Source organism: Silurus meridionalis, chromosome 18 (assembly GCF_014805685.1).
Source record: "Silurus meridionalis isolate SWU-2019-XX chromosome 18, ASM1480568v1, whole genome shotgun sequence".
Classification (NCBI taxonomy): Eukaryota; Metazoa; Chordata; class Actinopteri; order Siluriformes; family Siluridae; genus Silurus; species Silurus meridionalis.
The window spans coordinates 14,521,013-14,535,541 of record NC_060901.1 but is presented as its reverse complement, the minus strand read 5'-3'; positions in this window follow the sequence as shown (position 1 = coordinate 14,535,541).

Sequence of the window (14,529 nt, the reverse complement as noted above, 5' to 3'; positions counted from 1 at the left end):
GATTATAAATGGAATGAGTGGTTACATGCAAGGATGACTCTGTGTATTAGAAATCGATGCTGGAATCTCTGTGTATTTGTTCCATATCTGAAAAAGCTCCAAAAATAATATGAAATAAAAAATATTTCATTTAATTTCATTTTCCTAAAGTCCCCCACCTGGCATTAGCCCATTATAGACATTTTAAATTTTAGATCCACGGTATTTCTGTTATGTTGATTCTCCTTGTAATTAATTATATTTCTGTCTACATTGTGTTATGCTCAATATTGTTAGTTTATTGATTGCTAGATTGGTATACACAGACTTATCTATAAATGTGCATACCAGCTCACCCCAAAGATTTAAAGAAAGGAAAAAAGAAAGAAAGAAAGAAAGAAAGAAAGAAAGAAAGAAAGAAAGAAAGAAAAAGAAAGAAAGAAAGAAAGAAAGAAAGAAAGAAAGAAAGAAAGAAAGAAAGAAAGAAAGAAAGAAAGAAAGGAAATTCTTTCTTCACATATGCAGTGCCCCTAAAGCGCTGAGGGTTAAGGCCTTGCTCGAGGGCCCGAGTATGGCAACAGTGCGATACTGGGACTTGGACACTCGATCTTCCAATCAGTAACCAAGAACCAGTAACCAAGAGATTCCATCTCCCTGATATGCTGTATCAAATTAAATTCATAATTGTAACAATTCTATCTTCAGCATATGATCCTGAATCATTTACATGTATGGCAAATGTCCTTATCCAAAGTGATTTACATTTATTTCATTCATATGATCAGCAATGGGGTTAAAGGCCTTGCTTAGGGGCCCAGGAGTGGCAGCTTGACAGGGCTGTGATTTGAACTCACGTCCTTTGGATGCAAAGTCCAATGCCTCACCCACTAATGCACTACCACCCAACAACACACTGAAAGTTCCAGCTCAAACAGCAGCAGTAATACACTGGATTTTATTTCACCATGTATGATCCTGTTACTTATTACTGTGTGTGTGCATAGCGGTGTGTGTGCACCCACACGGTACAGATGTAACATTACTCTTGACATCATAACTATGGCAAAATCTACACACCCACACATCGACTCACAATTTAACCTCACTACATTACCTTCCTTCTCTCTCTTTTTTGCCGTACAGAGGAAGACAGTAGCAGTAGTGCCGGTGAGCCACTTCACATACACACATCTCGCCCCCACACATCTCTCTCTCTCTTTCTCTCTCTCTCTCTCTTTTCCTCTTTCACAGGAAGTGTGGGCACGATCCGTCGGCATAGCAGTGAGACAAACTGTATTCATTTTTTTTTTTTTTTTTATCTATATGATTGAGTACACATTACTTCGCTATACGTCACCTTTAATTTAACAGAATATGTCACCTAGAGAGCCAACGCTTGGACAGGATGGCCTTTTATTATTTTTTTTATTTTTTTTATATCTGGTGCTGTGCGTGTCAAAGTGTGAACTTTAAGAATGATGGTTTCGTGTCTGTGATTAAACAAACTGATCCTGGTTGAGCACTCTTACCTTGAAACTTGTAGGTCTACACTTACTATCTATTTCTCAGCACTCAAACTTGCACACACTAAGTACAAGAGCATGTCATGTGAACTTGCACGTAAGCATGATCAATGGAAAAAAAAGAGCTTTATGCTAGATCGAGTTTTCTTGATTACCCTAGCACTTTTATTCAACAACTAAACCAATTTAAATTATAAAATGCAACTAAAATACTAATAATGTATTTGATATAATACCTACCATAGTGCCTTTATAACACATTAATAAGCATTGATTTAATATTTTATAAAGCAACGATCATTTTTTTTTAACAGCAGATTTCAGAACTTTGAAAATGAATGATATTGAAGGTTTTATATGAGTTGATTTGAATATTGAAGTGAAATCAACAGTTTAATTCAACATTCTCATGAAGTAATGTGTACTTTCTTCAATTTTCCCAATATGTTGTTGAAAAATATAAATAAAAAAGTATGAATAACTAATTTACAGTAAGACGCGATCTTGACTTCATTTTAACATCTGCCTTCTTAAATATTTACGTATTGGTTATAAATGTGTCATTAATGTACTATAAAAATATATTTGGAATAAAGTTTTACAAAACTCAAGAACTTTGTGAAACAATGCAGTCTCCTTAATTTTTTGATTAGATTTAAAGTTATCAGTGAGACCAAGTATAGAGATCAGTGATCAGAGAAATAACAGTTTTAAATGATTTATGGGTGACACATGGAGATATATACACGAGTGAATTATAGGATCATTTGCAAATATAATTTCATTGATCCATTCTGTTTTTCTTGAAGTGTAACATTAGTTATAAAAAATTATTAAGACATGATTCTATCAAATATGTATTGGCTTGAAAAGGGTACTTATAATAAAATCTGTCTAGCAAACGCCAACTATTTCATGTTAGTTACAAGTTATAGGAATTCCCCGAATAATTGAGAGATTGTGTTGAATAGTCCTAGATTCTAAAGGAAATTAAGCTACCGCTATTATCCATCACTTATTATGTATCAATAGGGTAGTTATTGCTGTTTATTGTTATTTACTTCATAAAATAAAACAAGATGGCTGTTCATTCTTATAAAAGCAAAACAAAAGCATTAGAATAAGGTAGTATTTCAATTTTGGAAGTGGAATTAGTAGCTCAGTGGTTAAAAGGTTCTGAGTTCAAATCCCAGCACTGTCACTTCCGGACCCTTGAGCAAGGCTCTTAACTCTATTATAAATGCTAATAATTAAATAACAATACTACTTGTTGCTATGGCAGGGGGAGAAAGAATCTCAGCTACGCACATTCATCGCAGCAGCCAATGAATGTATGTTAATCATTTAATATTTTAGTAATATAAATATGAACTGCTGTCAGCGTGTACAGCAGTTTACAGAAGTAAACCTTGAAGTGAAGATTGAAATGAATTGTGTGTGTGTGTGTGTTACATCTAAAATAAAGGTTGCTTTTCGGGAGATATATGAGAGCAAATAATGTAATCTAAAAATCAAATGTAATACTAAACATGTCGCAACATATTAATTATCCTGTCAAGTAATGCATTCTGTCATGTCAATTAGACCAAGAACACATGAAAGAATCTCAGCCACAAATACGGCTTTGGAGTCACTGGAATGAATGTTAATCATTAAATATTTTAGTAGTTTGAATATGAACTTGTTTTTCCAGCTACAGTTAAAAGGTGTACATTTATTACTGGCATACAATAGATAGATTAAAATTTTGTAATAAATGTTCATGTATTTTCCTTGTATTGTGTCTAAATTAGGTCAGAGTTTGCTTTGAGGATTTGCAGAGTGAATTTCGTTGTATGATGTAACAGACTGTTTCCTGTACATATGACAGTAAACTCTTAAATACATGCAAGTACATGCAACAAGTTTCCACTATGTTGACGTCATAGCCATACACATACACATTATTTATTCTATATGACATTTATTTATTTTATTCTTTTTTACAGTATTCTAATATCTTTCAATGTGTACTCCCCATTATACCGTAGATGTTTCTATGTGACTCATCGATTGTATACATTAAGAATAATGTAACATGACCTATGATTTAAACAACAGCTACACAACCTTCAAATACCATAAGTGCACTTTGATTTGATTACTGCAACCGCAATCTAACAGACAAACTGAAAACATGAAAGTGCATTAAAGCTGGTTGGTTTTGTTTGTTTTGTTTTCTCACAAAGACACAAAAGATTTTGCCATATGACATATCACTGTATGATTGATTGTTCTGTATAGTTCTCTTTTGAAGTCTGAGCGAGGCTGGAAAATGCCTTCAGATGAGACTGATAGGTGTGAGGAAGTTTGGAAAAGCCACTTTGCAAATCATAACTTACCAGTCGTGCAGCATTGCATTGCGGATATTTATTTTGCTGAGAATCTGTCTGTCTGTATGTCTGTCTGTCTGTGTGTGTGTGTGTGTGTGTGTGTGTGTGTGTGTGTGTGTGTGTGTGTTTGTGTAATAACTGTGAAATAAACTATGTTCAAGTTGTAATAGCCTGACAGTGCAGGTCAGATTTCATGATTTTTGGGGTGATTTTTAAGGTTCAAGGTTTGTATTTGCCAACGCGACCATGTGCAGAGGAATCAAAATACAGTTTCTCTTCTCTCTCAAGTGTTTACATTGTCAATGCAAAATAAAATGTAAAAAAAAAAAAAATAAAATAAATAAATAAATAAATATATATATATATATATATATATATATATATATATATATATATATATATATATATATATATATATATATATATATATGCCTTCAGATGAGACTGATAGGTGTGATGAAGTTTGGGAAAGCCACTTTGCAAATCATAACTTACCAGTCGTACAGCATTGCATTGCAGATATTTATTTTGCTGAGAATCTGTCTGTCTGTCTGTCTGTCTGTCTGTCTGTCTGTGTGTGTGTGTGTGTGTGTGTGTGTGTGTGTGTGTGTGTGTGTTTGTGTGTGTTTGCGTGTGTGTGATAACTGTGAAATGAACTATGTTCAGGTTGTAATATATATATATATATATATATATATATATATATATATATATATATATATATATATATATATATATATATATATATATATAAACCAAGTGAATATATCTTCTTATCTTATGTTTATATGCAACTATATGTACAAATATATGTAAAAAAGATCTGAGTATAAGGCTTTTGTAGGTTGCAAGACAAACAGCAGCAGTATGACAATAGTGCAAAAGACTGTATTATGTAAAAGTGCAAATGGTGTCAGTTTCAAGGAATTCGTACATCTAACGTCTTTTTAAAATAGGTGTTTGTAAACAGGTCCATGTGTGTAGAGTTCTGCAAAGAGTATAAAGTGTCTTGTGTGCAATGAAAGAAGTGTGGGGTGGGTTCAGGAGAAGGTGGGCGGGAGGTAACAAACAGAGTTCAGCATCCTGACAGTCTGATGGATGTAGCTGTTTGAAAGTCTTGTGGAGCGAGCCTGGAGGTTTTGGTTCCTTCTCCCTGAAGGCAGGATGCAGAAGTTAAGGTATGACGGGTGTGAGCTATGTGATGCTGATGGCTCTGCAAGTGAGGCGGGTGTGGAAGATGTCCATAAGGGAGGGTAGAGAGACACAGATGATCTTGCTGGCTGCATTCACAATGTTTGCCATCCAGGTGAGGTCCTCAGACAACTTGGTGCTGCTCACCTCTCCACTGCGTCACCGTTGATGGTTAGTGTTGATGCTGTGGAGGTCCTCTTTTGAAGTTGAGAAAGAGATTGTCATTACACTACTGGACCAATTGGTTCATCTCGCTCCTGTAGTTGGCCTCATTGTTGTTGGTGATAAGGCCCACTACAGTCATGCTGTCTGCAAACTTGATGATGTGGGCCAACAATCATGGTTCAACAGGGTGAAGAGCAGAGGGCTGAGCATGCACCCTTGTGGTGCCCCTGTGTGACTGTCTTAGATATTTTTCCAGTGGCTCGTACATTTAGTGGTCTCTTGAATAGAGGGAAGTCCAGCACCCAGGGAGTTGAGTCCCACAAGTCCAGGTGGATGGAGAAGGGCTGGATGGAGAAAGGCTAAGATGGCAGCACACTTGAGTTTTTCAGCACAGTCCTCTAGAACCCAATCAGCGATGTCGTCTGGTCCAGCTGCCTTGCGCTGGTTGATCCTCAGGAGTGTTTTTTTTACACTGGGGTCAGAGATACAGCCTGCTTTTGTAGGGAAGGTTGCATCTTCTGTGTCTGTTGTTTTGGGTCTCAAATCGGCCAAATAATTCGTTGAGGCTGTTAAGTAGACATAATATGTAAAGATACCCTTTAGTTTTATGTTGGTTCTGGTGTTACAAATCTTTGTACTTTGGGAAGTTAGATTTGATCTGTAACTTTTCAAATGTATTTTCTATCCACTGGTGTTTTCTGGAAAATTTTATCAAAGAGTGGTGTAAAACCTAAAAGACACTCTTTTTGCTCTCTGAAACTCAGAAACTCAGAAAATCAGAAAATCACATATTTATTAAAATCAGCTATTTAGACATTTTAAACAGATCTCAGGTTCAGAATTTGGAATAGAGGCAGGATGAAGGGATTATTGCTGTGAAGGTATAGAATCTGAACAGTATGTAAGGGTTAAGATCAGTTAATACATTATTGTACTTTCATTACATGTACATTCATGCTTTGCTGCTTATTAAATTTGGGAGCAGTCAATGCAGAAATATGGGCATACCACATTGTTTATAGTACCTCAATCAGTACTTGTAAAAAGCAATGCAGTATCATGATATTCTATAGTAGCATAGTAAGTTAATGCGGTTTTGTTTACATATGAAATATGTACATTTAACAGTATTAAATGTAACAATTTATACTAAAGTTATTAGTAATGATTAAAACTTGTATATTAAACAAATATTTACTGTTAAATTAGTATTTAGCTATAACTATAGTCTAAAGTAATAGTTTTTTATTGTAATATTCAAACATATCTATTATATAGATGATATTTATGTATATAATATCATATGGGCCAATTTAATGTAATCCTGATTTACACCATTGTCTAACCAGGCCAAGCAAAAACATGGCCTTATAGTCCACACATGACCTAATATTTTGTGTGAAGAATATCTATGAAAATCTTTATTATTAGCAATCACAACTCATATCCCTCCATATAAAGAGATAAACAGTATCTCAAGGAAGCGTTTTTCATTTTTTAGAGCATATATGACAACAAAAATATATTAAACATCTAATCAAATATTGAACATGCCACAACGTATTAACTATCCTGGCAACTCGTGTGCATTCTGTCATGCCAATTGGAGCAAGAATGCAACGTGCGCACACACACACACACACACACACACACACACACACACACACACGCATACACACAGGGTGATATTCCCTCGTTCCACTCCACACCTCTCTGAAGGTGATGACAGATTAAGGGGATTTCATTTCATGGCAGAGACTTCAGGCCAAAGTGCAATCCTGACCCACCCCCAAAGCCCCCGAACCCCCCACTAAACACACACACACACACACACACACACACACACACACACACACTTGACTGGGTTAATCCCAAATAGTACAATAGTCCACAGGCTCACTTTCTTTCTCATTTTGGATTTACACCCATTTGTACAGTAGTGTGTGTGTGTGTGTGTGTGTGTGTGTGTGTGTGTGTGTGTGTGTGTGTGTGTGTGAGCATCTGTGTGGTATTTTGGGTGGCAGGACATTCTTAAGTTTTTAGTCGTTCATTTATTTAACCTTTAAAACAATATAATATACACAGAGCATTGTGTTCTGTTTCCAACAATACTGCGTTCCCTTCTTTTTTTAAGGTTATATGCTGAAATAGATTTGGACTGTTCTCTTTCTCACTCAATGACCCTTGCTGTTGGCTCTTACATGACACTGTGGATGGTAAAGTAGTGGCATCTTAACCATGCTGCCATTTACACTTATTTAACACATTCAAAATATCAATTTATATTTATGCAGTTGGTGGACGTTTTTTTTGGAAGATTGATCTCTGGACACGATCACAACAAGGCTGAATGGTTTTATTTAATGGTAGCCTTGTATGTGTTTTTTTTTTTTTAAATCTATTGAAAACACTGTCTGTCTGTCTGTCTGTCTGTCTGTCTGTCTGTCTGTCTGTCTGTCTGTCTGTCTGTCTGTCTGTGTGTCTATCTATCTATCTATCTATCTATCTATCTATCTATCTATCTATCTATCTATCTATCTATCTATCTATCTATCTATCTATCTATCTATCTATCATCTATCTATCTATCTAAATGAACATAATAAAGTTTGTTGCAATTCTGCTTCCCAGCTCGAGGATCTCTGGTTTCAGCTTGGATTATTGTCCTTGTGAGTTTCACATGTTCTCCCTGTGTTCCCATGGTTTTCCTCTGGGGTCTCCAGTTTCCTCCCAGTGTTCAAAAATATGCAGGTCCACAGATTGCCAATGCTAAAATGCATGTGTGTGGGTGCGGGTGTGTGTTAATGACTTGACTAATGAAACCGATTCTTTGATGACAATCAATTCTGAACTTTTATTTATTTATTTATTTATTTTAGTACAATTTTTATACAATTAAAAAAAGCTTTGCAAATGAGAAGGGATTGAAAAAAAAATAGGTTGATAAATGTGACGGCACTTTCTATACAAGTCAATATTACTACATAACGACGGAAAACACATCGTTGTCTGATTCTAAAACACTGTAATCATGTTGTCGAAAGTAGTGTTACTACGGTGATGACCTTTAACATTTGACTTTGTAACAGTGTAATTAGCAGTGTTCAATATAATGACTGAGCGTTATCTGATTTTAACCTGATAAGCTGCTGGATGCTTAACTGATTAGTAAATAAGGGGAAGATGCTAAGCTGTGATAAAAAATAAATAAGTAAATAAATAAATAAATAATGGTACTCCCATGCTCTTGTTCCTCTTAACCTTTTTACCTTTTAGCTCTTACTGGCTGAGCCAGTAAACACAGACTGTCCTTTTCTGAATGAATCCAAGGAAATACTTCCTTCTACATGCATACCAATTAAATTATTTATAGATTAATATTAATAATAGATCCTACAATGGTCAATACATACTTGTGAATCATGAATAGAACAGAATCTAATATAATATGTGCAAATCTAGAAATTCTGTAAATGTTACTGTAAAAGTACAGATTTATTTATTCAATTATATATTTCTGATATGATAATAACTGACATTTCATTCAATCTAACCATCATGCATGTAACGCATTTTTTGACTTGATAATCAAACCGGTGGTGTGTCTGAGAGAATATAAGGATTAAAGTTCTTACAAAAAGTATTTTACATTTACAGCATATGGCACACACCCTTATACAGAGCAACTTACAATGATCTCATTTATACAACTTGAGCACTTGAGGGTTAAGGGCCTTGCCCAAGTACCCAGCAGTGACAGCGTTGGGCTTTGAACTCACGACCTTTCGATTAGAAGTCCAACACTTGAACCATTAAGCTACCACTTTCCAAAACGGTACGAAAGTGTGGTTGCTTTCAAGTAAGAAATAACTAGAAATGGTGTGAGTGCCATTTACGTTCTTATATATTGTTGTTCAGTTATCCAGTGATTCACATTTTTTGGGCACCTTTAATGTGCGTCAGTGACCTGACTCATTTGCAAGTGAGTCATGCTCTATCTCTGATAATCTAAGTGAAGGTGTAAACTACCCTGGCTGATCTAGCATAACTTTGACACATGGTATAGACACTGAAATAGGTTCCCCAAGGAATCAGAATCTTAGCAATAACAGAGGTGTGTGTGAGAGAGACAATAACACGATGATGACTGACAGATAGTTAGCAACCACTCACAGTCATAAAAAGCTTTTAAAGCCTAAATAAAGAGGATAATGAATTGTGAGTGTGTGTGTGTGTGTGTGTGTGTGTGACTGTGTGTTTGTTAGATGATTTTGGTGGTAGTTTTAGGAAGGCTAACCTCTGACCTCCATGTAAGTAGTCAAGTTTGCCTTGAGGATGTGTGTGTGTGTGTGTGTGTGTGTGTGTGTGTGTGTGTGTGTGTGTGTGTGTGTGTGTGTGTGTGTTTTTGTGTGTGTGTGTTTGTGTGCGCGTGTGCATGCACGCATGTGTGTGTTGTATGTCAGTGGGTAAGTAAATGCTTTGGGATGTGTTTACCCTGAGGAAGGAAGCCGTCATTGCTGTTTGCTTCTGGGCAGACGAACAACTCCACCTCTTCCTGATTGACAGCAAAAGAGGGAGGGCCTTGAGTGTGTTTAACCAAAAGTAGGGTAATTGAGATAAAATTGATCTATATATGTAGGCACAACTGGTACTATACAGTTTTAGATTTATACACGTACAGAGATGGCGATGGAAGAGATAATGTTTATCTCAGTCCCCCCCTCTCTCTCTCTCTTCCACCCCCTCTCGCTTTCTCTCTCTCTCTCTCTCTCTCTCTCTCTCTCTCTCTCTCTCTCTCTCTCGGGTTCCACCGGTTTGATTGACGTTTGGTTTTTGAGAGGGTGTCCGGTTTCGCTGAAGCATTCTGGAAAGGCCAGCTTGCATTCCTGACCAGGTCATGAACTGCCCACCTTTCTTTTTCTTTTTTAGCCCATCCACCCATAACCCTCCCCCATTCTATTCTTCCACCTCTCGCCACCTTTGGATTTACGGACACACCTTTATTAAGGGTAGATTGTTCACTCATCATTACAGATTTCACTACACAGGACTAACTACGGCATGTTGTCTTTGTTTTTTTTTTTTTTTTGTAGACAGTGTAAGCATATGACACTGTGATTTTAGCAACACATTTTTAGCGCAATGCTTTTTTGCTTTTTACTTGATTGTTGCCTTGGACCAATTCTACCGACGTGTTCCCACAACAATTGGTTCCCACCAGCAATGTTGGTCACGCCATTTAACACTATTCGTTCAAATTTAGTGTTTGTCAAGCGAAGTTTTATTTAGTGCTTCATATTCTGTCATAAGATAAACCTAAGATAAACCTTTATTCGTCCCACAGTGGGGAAATTTCTAAGATGTGTGTTCATGTGTATATGAACAGTCCAAAAAGAATTTCTGCTAATACAAAGCCTGGTATGTAACATGTAAATCAAAATACAATAAAATAAAACATTAGCTTGTATAACTCAAATAGCTGTCTGTAGGCTACTTTAGAGTTCAGGCCTATAAGCAACAACAGGAGCATTTCCTACAAGAGGCAAACTGCAAGCATGATACTTAGCATAATATAGCTCTCTAATGATAGTCCAGCTAATCTACCATATGCTAATAGCTTATCTGGACCCTGTATTATGCAATGAACAGAGCAGAAAGAATGTTACATTGCATGCTACAGATTTCTCCTCTTTTTTATGAGAACATGCTTAATTAGGCAACTCACAGAAGTTTCATCATAGCAACACTGCAGGAGAATTCTCAGAAAATTATCACAGATCTCTTATCAAATGATATAACGCAGATACTGCTGGACATCTTACTAGCTCCCAGAAGTCACCAAAAAAACTTTCTCAATTCTCAATTTCTTAATTTCACAGCTCTTATAAAGAGGATAATGAATTGTGAGTGTGTGTGTGTGTGTGTGTGTGTGTGACTGTGTGTTTGTTAGATGATTTTGGTGGTAGTTTTAGGAAGGCTAACCTCTGACCTCCATGTAAGTAGTCAAGTTTGCCTTGAGGATGTGTGTGTGTGTGTGTGTGTGTGTGTGTGTGTGTGTGTGTGTGTGTGTGTGTGTGTGTGTGTGTGTGTTTGTGTGTGTGTGTTTGTGTGCGCGTGTGCATGCACGCATGTGTGTGTTGTATGTCAGTGGGTAAGTAAATGCTTTGGGATGTGTTTACCCTGAGGAAGGAAGCCGTCATTGCTGTTTGCTTCTGGGCAGACGAACAACTCCACCTCTTCCTGATTGACAGCAAAAGAGGGAGGGCCTTGAGTGTGTTTAACCAAAAGTAGGGTAATTGAGATAAAATTGATCTATATATGTAGGCACAACTGGTACTATACAGTTTTAGATTTATACACGTACAGAGATGGCGATGGAAGAGATAATGTTTATCTCAGTCCCCTCTCTCTCTTCCACCTCTCGCTTTCTCTCTCTCTCTCTCTCTCTCTCTCTCTCTCTCTCTCTCTCTCGGGTTCCACCGGTTTGATTGACGTTTGGTTTTTGAGAGGGTGTCCGGTTTCGCTGAAGCATTCTGGAAAGGCCAGCTTGCATTCCTGACCAGGTCATGAACTGCCCACCTTTCTTTTTCTTTTTTAGCCCATCCACCCATAACCCTCCCCCATTCTATTCTTCCACCTCTCGCCACCTTTGGATTTACGGACACACCTTTATTAAGGGTAGATTGTTCACTCATCATTACAGATTTCACTACACAGGACTAACTACGGCATGTTGTCTTTGTTTTTTTTTTGTTTTTTTTTGTAGACAGTGTAAGCATATGACACTGTGATTTTAGCAACACATTTTTAGCGCAATGCTTTTTTGCTTTTTACTTGATTGTTGCCTTGGACCAATTCTACCGACGTGTTCCCACAACAATTGGTTCCCACCAGCAATGTTGGTCACGCCATTTAACACTATTCGTTCAAATTTAGTGTTTGTCAAGCGAAGTTTTATTTAGTGCTTCATATTCTGTCATAAGATAAACCTAAGATAAACCTTTATTCGTCCCACAGTGGGGAAATTTCTAAGATGTGTGTTCATGTGTATATGAACAGTCCAAAAAGAATTTCTGCTAATACAAAGCCTGGTATGTAACATGTAAATCAAAATACAATAAAATAAAACATTAGCTTGTATAACTCAAATAGCTGTCTGTAGGCTACTTTAGAGTTCAGGCCTATAAGCAACAACAGGAGCATTTCCTACAAGAGGCAAACTGCAAGCATGATACTTAGCATAATATAGCTCTCTAATGATAGTCCAGCTAATCTACCATATGCTAATAGCTTATCTGGACCCTGTATTATGCAATGAACAGAGCAGAAAGAATGTTACATTGCATGCTACAGATTTCTCCTCTTTTTTATGAGAACATGCTTAATTAGGCAACTCACAGAAGTTTCATCATAGCAACACTGCAGGAGAATTCTCAGAAAATTATCACAGATCTCTTATCAAATGATATAACGCAGATACTGCTGGACATCTTACTAGCTCCCAGAAGTCACCAAAAAAACTTTCTCAATTCTCAATTTCTTAATTTCACAGCTCTTATATAACTTTATGCATACTTTTTTTTTTTTCGGTTTCAGTGCTGTCTTTTGCTGTTCTTTCTGTTCCCTGCAAGACTCATCACTGTCTACAGTATAAAATGATTGAATGTATAAAGCGGCATCTGATTTAGAATTTTAAATGATTTGTTTAGTCATTTTAAATTGTTTTAACCCAATTTTTTAAACCCAAACCTGTTTCAGCATAACAATGACTTTGTGCATATGAACATATGGTTTACATGGGTTGGAGTGAAAGATCTTGAGTGGCCTGCTATAAAGCTCTGACCTCAAACCTACTGAACACCTTTTGGATGAATTGGAATGATGACTGCACCCCAGACCAAATCACCTCACCTACATACGTACCTGACTTTACTAACACCCTTACAGCTGGGTGCACAAATTATCATAAATCTCCAAAAAGCACACTACCAAAATCTAGTGGAACATCTTCCCAGAAGAGTGCAGGTTATTATAACAGTGTGAAAATGTGGAATTGATGTTCAGAAAGCACGTATGAATCTAATTGCCAGGTGTGTATATATATATATATATATATATATATATATATATATATATATATATATATATATATATATACCTGTATATGTGTGTGTGTGTGTATGTGTGTTTGTTTAATTTTTAAATTAACAGTATAGATAGATTGAGCAAGGCCCTTGAGCAAGGCCCTTAACCCTCAACTGCTCAGTTGTAAGTTGCTCTGGATAAGCGCGTCTGCTAAATGCCATAGCCATCTTTGGACAGATGGATATGTGTTCCGATGACCCAATCATAACTTGAAAATTCATTAGTTGAGACGTGGCCTAGCCGCATAAAAAAAATGGTGATCTGTATGGAGTAGTATAGTATAATTTGTTAATAATTTAACAAATTACAGTACATACTTTAGCAAAACAGAGCAATTTAAAGTATGTAATGTATAAATTATAGATATACAGTAGATATACAGTATATGTACATAGTACGTAGTATATGTACAAATTATAGATATACAGTAGATATACAGTATATGTACATATATATATATATATACAGGGAGTGCAGAATTATTAGGCAAATGAGTATTTTGACCACATCATCCTCGTTATGCATGTTGTCTTACTCCAAGCTGTATAGGCTGGAAAGCCTACTACCAATTAAGCATATTAGGTGATGTGCATCTCTGTAATGAGAAGGGGTGTGGTCTAATGACATCAACACCCTATATCAGGTGTGCATAATTATTAGGCAACTTCCTTTCCTTTGGCAAAATGGGTCAAAAGAAGGACTTGACAGGCTCAGAAAAGCCAAAAATAGTGAGATATATTGCAGAGGATGCAGCAGTCTTAAAATAGCCAAGCTTCTGAGCGTGATCATCGAACAATCAAGCGTTTCATTCAAAATAGTCAACAGGGTCGCAAGAAGCGTGTGGAAAAACCAAGGCGCAAAATAACTGCCCGTGAACTGAGAAAAGTCAAGCGTGCAGCTGCCAAGATGCCACTTGCCACCAGTTTGGCCATATTTCACAGCTCTTATATAACTTTATGCATACTTTTTTTTTTCGGTTTCAGTGCTGTCTTTTGCTGTTCTTTCTGTTCCTGCAAGACTCATCACTGTCTACAGTATAAAATGATTGAATGTATAAAGCGGCATCTGATTTAGAATTTTAAATGATTTGTTTAGTCATTTTAAATTGTTTTAACCCAATTTTTTAAACCCAAACCTGTTTCAGCATAACAATG